Raw genomic sequence first — 11,217 nt, 5'->3', positions numbered from 1 at the left:
AGAAGAGAAGAGAAGAGAAGAGAAGAGAAGAGAAGAGAAGAGAAGAGGAGAGAAGAGAAATGAAATGCAGGAGCTCAGGCCTCACCCCCAGACCTACTGAGTCTGAAACAGCATGTTGAGAAGATTCCCCAGGTGAGTCATAGACACATCAGAATACGAGAATCACTGCTCTACAAAAACAAAAAAAAAACAAAAAAAAAAAAACAACCTTCCTGTTTAAGTCATCAGGTATGTAAACTGGAGTTGACATTATTTAAATCATACATGTATGCATTGCGTTCTCAATAAAAAATAAAACTACTTGAAATGATATAGTATAATAATAGAAAAATACTTACATAAACCTTTTAAAAGATGTTTAGGTGCTATTTATTTCCCTTCAGCACAGGTAGCAAAGAGCAAAAACTATAGTTGCGAATGAGGTTTCTAATCCTTTAGAATGAAAAAAAAATTCAAATAAATTCCAATGCTAAAGTTTCAAATGAACTCCAAATGCCACCCTGTATTAAGGCTTAACATTAAACAGGCTCCAATAATGGCATAATATAGATACATAGCTATAATCAATTATTTTTTAATTTTGCTAAATTGTTCTTGTTTACTCTAGATTTGAATTTAATCAAATGTAAGCTCTGTGATAATTTTATCAAGGTACACTTTTTGTATATAGGGGTGTTTTGGGTTTTTTTGTTTTGTTTTGTTTTGCTTTTTTGGTTTGTTTTTTCCTGGCTTAAACCCTAGATGCTATTTTAAAGCATGGACTGAAATCACCTGCGCTAGTAAAAACAAACTCCCACCACCAGCATTTTCCATTTCTGCTGGCTGCACAATTGAACTGCTTATGTATCCTGGCTCTGCTGTAAAGAAATTTTGGGCTCAAATCCCAGGATTGATTCCACTGCAACAGGATTGTCAGCTACAGAATTCTGTAAAAGTTTCCTTCCTTCTACATTTATTTAACCCAAAGATTTGAAGTCTTGGTCACCTAAAGTTTTGCACTAACCAAAATTTCACAGGATAACTAAGAGAAGCAGAAGAGGTGGCTGAATCAATTTTGTTCCCATATTCTGAACATATTCACAGAACAGAAAATGTATCTATTTGATAACCCAGAAAGCTATACAGTATATTCTATAAATATATTTTGTAAATGTGCATGCAAGGTTGAAGCGGAACAAGGTTCAAGGAAAACACTTATGCATGTAATCTGCATCAAACAGGTAACAGACACACTGCCATTGAGATTTCCTAACTACATTTTATGTAAAGAAGAGAGGAAAATGATATTAAAGTAACTACACTTTGGTTTCACACTGATACTGAAAATATGAAAACGATTAGAACTACATAAAAATTCCATGAAACTGATGATGCATTGAAAAAGTGTGTTGTTGTTTTTAATTTCTGACTACCTTCAGTGCCCACTTCTAGTGGCCATTTTTCAATAGGTAAAGTCTGAAGGATATCATACATCTCACAGCACTCTATTTTTCTCTATTTTCCATATGTATATATCTGTGTCTCCTACTTGACTAGGAGCTCCGACCCTAGGATTGTGCCCAGCTTCTAGTAAGTACTCCACTTTTGTTTTCTATTTAGTTTTGTGTTGGGCTCACTCTGCTGCCACTGCTCCTAAAAATGGTTGTTCTGATGTGCTTCAACTTTATCCATTTTATCCACAGATGCCCTAGAATTTTCTCGCTTGCCTCTAAGAGACTAGTTTTAAAGGTGGAAATCAGGACTGAAATGATAAAGTTGCCATGGGGCTAGGTGGGGTTAAAATCTAAGAACTTGGATTTCTGTCTGCCAATAATTAGTGGAAAGACTTTAGGTAATTCTTCTTGTGGTAGAGCCACTCCCTAAGGAATGTGGTGAAAACCTCAAGACAGGGGAAGGCAACCTGTCTATGTGTGCATGGGAGACATTCCTCATGACTCTGTAACATGAGACCACCCAATCAGACTGTATGTTACTATATATGGGAGACAAGGGAGCAAAAATTGTACACAATGCTACACCCCACTGCACTTGGGCTCAGCCATTTCAGCTATGGCCGAGCCCATGCCAACACAACAAATTTGCTTCCTGCACAGAAAAGCCTCAGTGTCCCGTCTCTCTGTGCAAGAATCCTGCTACATCCTAACCTCTCTGGGCTTCATGTTCTCTGTAAAATGAGGGTTTTGCTCTACATTTAGTTATCTTCAGGGTCCCTCCTCATCTTCAACCTTTTGAGCTCTCTACTCTTCCAGTCTTCCAACCCCACCCTCAACACCCTCGTTGCCAAGCACAGGACTAAGAAAATAAGCTTAGATGGGATCACTCAGAGTTCATGGCTCATAACATTCAAAATCCAATCACAAAAGGCCTTTCTAACCTGATCATTTTTTAAACTACAGGTAAAAGGTCGAAATCCAAGTACAATTTTTAATGGGTAAGCACTAAATTGTCCTACCTTTAAGTGATGCTCCAATTCAGAAACAAGTTTCTCCTCCAAGATTAATTACCACTGTCTGACACTATTATCCATTGAAATGTTCTATAAGACCACAATACCAAGAGTTTCAAAAAGTGTCACACACCAGCAATTCCTATTACTGAAAACATGAAGATGACAATTGAATATAGAGGGAGGGGGGAAGCTGCCCCCAGGTGGTTTTTCTGAGCTTAGCTTGCACCTCAACAGGGGATGATGAAAGCTGGCACTGACCTTGGCAGGACTACCCAGAACATCTTTCTATTAAGTTAAGGTTTCCTTTAAAATGCTTTGGAACAGAGGAAATAGAGAGGAATTCTGTTGTCAACAACCAAATGTGCTGCTTAGTGTCACCTTTTCAGTTTCATGACATACACATTTGCATAGCAATTGCTTGAGAAAATCTTTCTTTTCCCTTCTAATTGGATTGAATTGCTCCTAGATCTTTCTTCTAGTCCCAAAAGTGATAATGAGGGGGTGGAATATCTTAAACTAAAAGGTAGAATTATTTAAAGCACTCACTTTGGATTCCAAAGCCACTGTAGGTGTTTCCTCTTTCTCACTCTCTCTCCTTCCTCTTTTCCTCCCTCCTTCTCTTTTCTTCTTTAATGAGTTTCCTGGGGTATATTTTTCCTTACGGATATCCAATAATTTTGTTTTCACGTTGTCTTTGGGTGTGTGATTGGTCATGTGTGGCACTGAGCTGTGCTAACGTACAGATCAGTAGGAGCCCCTGCATTAGGAGAACCTCACAGTTTTTATAAGCCTTCTGACACCCATTTCTTGGGCTACACAACCCTGGGTGTGGAGAGGAGAAAAGAAAACTGTTTTGAGGCAAGATCTGTTCCTGGTACTTGGAGGAAACCTTTCTCAGGGCTCTTCACATGGCTTTGAAAAGGGAGAAGGCAAGCTGAGGGCAAAACACAAGCTAGCACACACTGCACTCCACCCCCTCAGATGGGATATGTATGACATTTATCAGGCATTTCTGGCTGCCCAAGAACAAAGGAAAGGAAAGAAAAGAAATGGTTACTTGATAGAGATCACAGACCTGCAGGAACTGAGTCTCCATCAGTTTACAAATATCTTAGTAAATTACAAGAAAAAGTCAATCTTATCAATACCCCAATCTCCAGAAACCCATAGACTCAGTTTCCTGGAGCTCTAACATCACCCTCCCCTCCACAGTGATGTGGGGAACAGAGGCAAGAAGGAAATGGCAGGTAAAATTAAATTTCCTTATAACCTGCAGCCCATTGACAAATACTTGAGGTAAATACAGAGTATACCATTTCTAGAAGGAACACAACCTTAGCTTGACAATAGCAAGGCCTCCAGTATCTTAAGAGTCTTCTTTAGCATATCAAAGTCCATCTGGAGGCCTCCCTTTTGCCTTTACCTCCCCTAACTCCACAGTATATAACCAGTCACTCTTCACAACCCCAGTGCAGCTCTTCCTGTCCAAGGGCCCTGTCCCCATGCTTTAATAAAATCATCTTTTTGCACCAATGGTATCTTCAAGAATTCTTTCCTGGCTATCAGCTCCGAACCCCCACCACTCCAAAACCCCATCAGCTTTATAGAACTTTTCTACCTTTTTCCCCTTCCTTTTTCTCTCCCCCTTTACCCCTTCTTACCCTCTCCCTTCTCACTCTCTGAGAATGCCAAAAAGAGATCATCTCAAATAAGGATATATGCAAAATAATAGGGTCCAGATGCAAACCAAAGGAGAACATCTTTTAGCATGAAAAGGGTAAGATCTTAAAGGGGCACATCAGTTATACACTCGGTTAGAGGACATTCCAAGGAAATGCGAAGAAAACCATTGTGGACAGGGACCAGAATTTTATATTCTTCATCACCCTCACAACAAATAAAAGTACCATCAACAAAGTAAGAGTGTAATAAAGAAACAAAACATAGCAATAAAGAAAGGTCAAAAAGAGTCTAATTTGACAGAGGATTCTTAAATGGGAAGAGGCAACTGTTCATTTAATTCCAATGTGCTTCTTGTTCCCATTTTAATAAAGGACAACGGTGTGGGGGGAGGGGGGCACAGGGGATGCTTTGAGTAACCTGAAGGGGTACAACACATTTATAGATGTCCAGTTCACATGATGGCCACTGCTCTTTTAACCATTTAACACCATGGGTGTCAGGGAATAGATTAGAGGAAAAATTTAGTTTCCAAAGATCTATTATTATATAGGGGCCAAGGGCCACCCACCCATGATAAGCCACTTCAGTGTAAAAGGTTATTTTGAGTTAAAGAATAATCAAAACCCAGTAGATTTAGGAAAAGCTCTGTATCTCCCCCTCAACTGCCTAAAAAGAATTTAGATGGAGAAGATGCTCCAGGAAGGAGCTGTCACCATAGATAACTACATTATGACATGAACCAGACAGGGAGGAACCCGGAAGACCTGTTTGATCAGTCTTCTACATCCCATTGTTTCCCTAATGGCTCAGTGAAGATTTGTGTACCAAACATCTACTCTTGTTCATTCCTCCTGAGGGTAGCATTCCTTCTCTTTGAAGACCCAGACCTCTGCTCCCTTCTCCTCACTTCAGAATGACACATGTACCTCATTTAGCCTGTTTTTGGAATTTCCATGTCTGTCTGAATTCTTTGTACATATGCTATGAAATTCGACTTTCTCCTGTTCATCGGTCTCATGTCAATTTGGTTCTTAGTTCAGCTACAAGGACCTCGAAGGGAACAGAGATTCTTGCTCCCTGACAATTTCATTATAGACCATATTAATAAAATGAATGCATCCTTTTTTCTCAGATTTCAAAAGGAACACATGTGCCTCCATTCATTTAATTTCTCAATTACTCATTTTACCATAAAAGATCAGTAAGTTAAATGCTTTGAAATAAAATTGAATTACCACTTCCCTTCAGTTGAAGTTTTCAATTTAATATTTCATAAGAAAGTTTATATTTTAATTCAAGGCTGTTATTAGAACAATAGGTGAGATAATGTCATTACAGGACAGGAAGGCAGATAGCCTCTACTTTCCTTGAAAGAATTGTTGAAAATAGTAATTTATTGAAAAGTATAATCTGAACTTCTATTCATTAAGAAAAAAATTAAGAAAAATTACTTTTTAATACAGAATACATTTATTTCGAGCATATACAGTTTCTGTATACTCTCATTAAAATCCAACATGAATATTATCCAATGCCTATTAAAATTAAACACACACATTTAGGTGTAGGCCTCCCCATGTGAATGCCAACACAGGACAAGCTATATACTGTCAAAGCCTCTACCATCAACTAGGTCATTCTTGCTTCTTCCAGATTGCTCCATGAACTACTGGCCAAGACAGATTTGTTGCCATTGACCATACTGCTGGCATGGAATGGGTAAATATTACTCACCAAAACTTCAGAGTTTTGGAGTGCTAAGGTCACTAATTTCATGTACAGCTGATGTGGTTTTGGAATGGTGAGGTCCCAGAGCTGATAGCCAAGAAAGAATTCTTGAGATGTCTTTGGTGCAAGAAAGGTGATTTTATTAAAACACTGGGATAGGACCCTTGGGCAGAAGAGTTGCACTTGGGTTGTGAAGAGAGGCTGGTTTCATACTATGGAGTGAGAGGGGTAAGGACAAAAGGGAGGCCTCCAGAAGGACTTTGGTATGCTAAAGAGGACTCCAAAAAATTCCAGGGGCCTTGCTATCCTCTAGCTAAGGTTGTTTTCACTCTGGCAAAGCATTAACATTACCACAGTATGGAGTTCCTGGAGAAATGGTGTAGTCTATATTCACCTCAAGTATTTGTCAATGGGCTGCAGGTTATAAGGAAATTTAATTTTACCTACCACTTCCTTCTTGCCTTTGTTCCCCACATCACCAGGGAGGGAAGGGTGATGTCTGGGCTCCAGGAAACTGAGTCTACAGGTCTCTGGAGATTAGGCTATTGATAAGATTGCCTATTATAATTTACTAAGATATTTACAGACTTTTGGGAGACTCATGTCCGGCAGGACTGCCATCTCCATCAGTTAACCACTTATTGTCTTTCCTTCATTCTTGGGCAGCCAGGAATGCCTGAGGAATACCACACATATCCAACCTGTGGGGGTGGGGTGTGTGCTAACTTGTGCTTTGCCTTCAGCCTGCCTTATACTCCCTCATCACAGCCAAGGCTTGTTTTCCCCCCTCTTTTATTCCTTCATATGTATGTATGTATGTATGTATGTATGTATGTATGTATATGTGTATGTATTCTATCATATATTTTATCTATTCCCACTATATCCCAACCCTCCTTCTTGTGAACATTTTTTATCGCCTCTTCTTACAGTATTTGGCATACGTGTTCATTGTAGGTGATTAATAAATAATCATTGTTTATTTTGTGTATGTGCCAAGCTGCAGTTAGGTTTAAGGTAATCTCACATACTGTAATTGTTGCAGGACATTTTTAACACAATACTCAGGATTTGTTGTCTTGTCGCTTTGAAGAACCAAGAGGTGGATGCAAAATGAGCAGCAGGCAAGTTTATTAGAGTCTAAGATCAGAAAGTAAGCATAATAGGAATGCTCTCTTTACAGAGAGGGAACACTTGAAAGTGTCTATAAGCAAAACTATAGGCAAGGTTCCTTGTTTTATAAGGTTCTGGTCACCCCCCTCTTCCCTTCCCCTTCATTCCTTTTCAGGTTCTACCCTTACTGGCAGGACAACTCTACGTGCTGGATTGTCCATTCCTGATTGGCTTGACTCCATTGTGTGAGAAGTCAGACTATGTCATACCGTCCCTCCTGTAAGTTTTCCTATAACATAAGTTTTATGGTTTAGCTAGGTATTTTTTACTGTCAAATTCCTGAGGGGGACCTACAGGGAAGGGTGTGGTGTCTGTTACATTCTTAAGAGGAACCTTATGCTTGAGGAGGCTTACTATGGTGGACACTTCCCATATTGTTCCAAAATATATGGTTTTCCCCCACCCAGAGACCTCAGGTCCTAACCTCTTTCTCTCTCTCTCTCTGCTTATTTTATTCTATCTTTTCCTATCATATAATCAGAAAATAAGAATGACAAAACGTCATTATTATCTAGCCTTTTAATAGCAGATTTAGGAGTTTAGATTTGATGAAGTGCAGAGCTCCTATTGGAACTTGAATAATGATACTTGGTATCAAATACACTTTGTCAAAGATGTTTCCTGCAATAGGCCATAGATGTAATTTTTCTTTTAAAATATTTTAGAAAACTGTGACAATAAAAGAAGCTCTAATTATTTCTTTGTCCCAGGAATCAAGCACTACTCTAAATTCCTGAAACTGACAACATCCAGCCAATAAGGTTAACAAGAGGTCAGTACCAGCCAATAAATGTTTGAGTTGCTTCTGTATCCACTCCCCCCATACACAAACCTACCCTCACCACAATGTCCCAGGAGGCCAAGCAGAGCAAATGTTAAATCCTGCTTGCAGCATCCTAGTTAAGGAGCCTCGGTTTCTCATCAAAAACAAATTCCCATGGGAATTTGACCAAATTCAAATGACCAAAAATTAAAGTAGCAAAGGCAACCAAACTTTGGAGGGGATATTTAGATACAATTTTCTGAGACCAGATTTTTTACTTTGGATTCTACTTGTTTTTGTTCATACTTAGAAGAAAGCTTCAAAGAGAAAAGGAGAGGATACATGTGGCTTATGCGTGCCTAGGAAAGAAGTTTCCTTTTAATAACACACCATTTCTTATGAAAACCAATAGGTCAGGAAAACAAAATGTTAGGGAGTGTTGTATAAGAAAGGATTTGCCTGAGGGGCGCCTGGGTGGCGCAGTTGGTTAAGCGTCCGACTTCAGCCAGGTCACGATCTCGCAGTCCCTGAGTTCGAGCCCGCGTCGGGCTCTGGGCTGATGGCTCAGAGCCTGGACCCTGTTTCTGATTCTGTGTCTCCCTCTCTCTCTGCCCCTCCCCCGTTCATGCTCTGTCTCTCTCTGTCCCAAAAAAAATAAATAAACGTTAAAAAAAAAAAATTAAAAAAAAAGAAAGGATTTGCCTGATGTTCATCCTGAGTTCCTGGAAGGGAGCATCTAAGCTTTTGAAATTTACATACAAGTTTCACACTTGGGTCTCTCTGAGACCTCACCCTACATGTCTCTTCACTGACTAGTCCTGATCTGTCTCCTTTATAATAAAACTGTAATCATAATTATAGCACTCTGAGTTCTTAGTCATTCTAGCCAATGATAGGACCTGAGGGGATAGCAGAGGACCCTGAATTTATAGCCTGGGAACCCTGGAGTTTGCAGCTGGTGTCTGAAGTGAGGGGAGTTTTGTGCAGGACTGTGACCTCAGCCTGCAAGGTCTGCACTAACTCCAAGTAGTTAGTGCCAGAAGGGTAACTAGCAAGCTCAGAGGAAAATATATATATATATATATATATATATATATATATATATATATATATGAAGCTTAATTATTAATTCCCATTCATAACTTAATTCAGCTTTTTTAAATCACCCAGCTAAAAACATTTTAACTGGAGCATTTATTCCATTACCACGTGCCATGTCACGTTGTATTATTCACGTAGCTGTATCTTTTTTATCTGCTCCTGCCTCCCCACAAAAATGGAATAAATAACTCAATCTGGACTATAGTAATTTTGTGATAAGTTATTCTGATAACTGCGATTGTGAGCGCCGGCCATTTATAATAAAAATAATAAACTGTCAGTGTGACCTAAGCCACAGAACTTTAACTCATAATTCTTGATCTTCTTATTCCTGTATTGAAAAGTATCAATCCTCCATCTACTTGGAAATCCTTTTCAATGGTCTCATGATTATATTTGATTTACTCAGCAAACCTAGCCTCCCTTATAAAGTTAACTGAAACTAAGTTCTGCATATATAAGCAAATGTCAGCATTCCCAGATCTTCTTTAGGCCAGTACCTATGTGCATTATTTGTACAGCCAAAAATTGGGGTGATCAACAAATTTTTAAAATTCTATTGACAATTCAGTAAAAGAATACAGTGTCTTTCTCCATCAATTAGCAATGATCTAAATTAACAATAACCCAATCTAAACTCTAATTTCATTCCATTTTCATTCTAAGTAAACATCTTAACTAACTTTTCACTTAATATAATTTACCAGCAATGACTAATCAGTATATCACACAAATTTCTCCTGATGTAATTCTTCCTAACATAATTCAATTTCTCCTAATATAATTATTATTAAATTTTTCTTCCTGTATCAAATCTTTAACCTATCACCTTTCTAACTCTAATTCTGTGTATGTGCGTGCGCACATGTGCACATGCTTATGCACACACATGCACAACAATTCTCTAAACCATATACCTTCTATAGCACTTGAAACAATGAGGGGGTAGCAGACGTTAAAACAAATCTTTTAAGTTACTAATGTGGCAAAATCCCCCACTCTTAATACCAGGTCCCTACAGCAACAACAACAAATACAGTAACAACAAAGGTCCTCTTTAATACTCCAAATACTTCGTTTTAAAATGCAATAAATCAGTAATTCTGGTAAGAACACTGTCACTTACCAAAGATTCCTGATGTCTTACTTGCTCTTTATTGGCATTCCCTAGGGTAGCCACTTCTCAAGAAGTGGCCTTTAAATGATAGCTAATGGCTTTCAAAAATTTTTTCATTAAATATTTCAGCCATAGTACACTGCTCACCAAACTCCTCTGACTCAATAGCTCTTATGTACAAACTTCTTTCTTTTCCATCTCAGTGGCAGATAACCATGAGTCAATCTCAAAACTTTACGGGCACATACTACTATGAAAAAAGCAAGGACTTGAAATCAGAGGCAGGTTGTACAGTATGTATGAGACCAGGGAGTGCCCACAGAGAAACAAGCCAGTTTTTGGAGAGTCTGATGGCAAGAAAGCTTAAGAAATTATCAGTTACAGCAAAGCTGTGATGGGAGACCTCAAGCCCAGGCAACAGCATATTCTTTCCTTTAAGCCTCAGTTTAAAAATAATTGTGATCATTAGTCAAGAGGAGGGAATAGGCATAAGTATATAAGAAACTGAAATGATATTTTGACCTCTTCTTTATAAGCTGAAAATATTATTAGCCAACTCCCATAACAAAATGCATAGCACCACCTATAGGAGTTGAGAGCCTTATGTGACTTTTGACTCTGAAAGTGTCAGAGAGAACTATTATGCAACGTTTTGCAAATTTTCAGTTAAAGTAAAATGAGTATCAGACATCTCAAAACACTAAATTAATTTGCACATAGTAGTAACATCAAGAAATTTACCTTTAGTACTATATGAACCATTGTATACTTACCATATAAAAGCCCATAACGTTGAGAAACTCCAGTTATTTGGACTGATATACAGGTCATCCTGATTTAGGACAAAACTGATACTATAAACTACCATTTTAAAACTATACAGTTACAATAAATACTGGGGAGAAGAAATGCTAGCTCTTCTAGGTCCCTGGAAGGCCTGTTGTAATAAATCACCAGCATGAAGTTAGGGGACGGTCCCAAGACCACCCTCACTTCTGACACCAATTGCAATTTCAGGGTTCCCAAAATCATCCTCAGGTTTAATAATTTTCTAGAAGGACTCAAGTAAGTCATTCAAAGCTGTTATGCTCACAGGTATGGTTTATAATGTGGAAGGATACAGATTAAAATCAACCAAGAAACATGGAATGGAGCCCAGAAAAGTCACACACACACACACACACACACACACACACACACACA

The 11,217-nt window shown here is 38.5% G+C and overlaps 1 long non-coding RNA gene across 1 annotated transcript in view; it reads left to right on the top strand.

Annotated features, from left to right (window-relative positions):
- Positions 1 to 9: 9 nt before the first annotated feature.
- The window catches only part of LOC121033944 (uncharacterized), a 40,281-nt gene continuing 29,073 nt past the window's right edge, over positions 10 to 11,217 (top strand). Inside the window, exons 1-3 of the long non-coding RNA XR_005792214.1 lie at positions 10 to 132; positions 7,149 to 7,252; positions 7,744 to 7,805. This is a non-coding gene — a long non-coding RNA (uncharacterized LOC121033944). The remainder of the gene's footprint in view (positions 133 to 7,148; positions 7,253 to 7,743; positions 7,806 to 11,217) is intronic.

Source organism: Herpailurus yagouaroundi, unplaced genomic scaffold (assembly GCF_014898765.1).
Source record: "Herpailurus yagouaroundi ecotype Mexico unplaced genomic scaffold, PumYag 159, whole genome shotgun sequence".
Lineage (NCBI taxonomy): Eukaryota > Metazoa > Chordata > Mammalia > Carnivora > Felidae > Herpailurus > Herpailurus yagouaroundi.
This window is presented reverse-complemented; position numbering and strand designations above follow the sequence as displayed.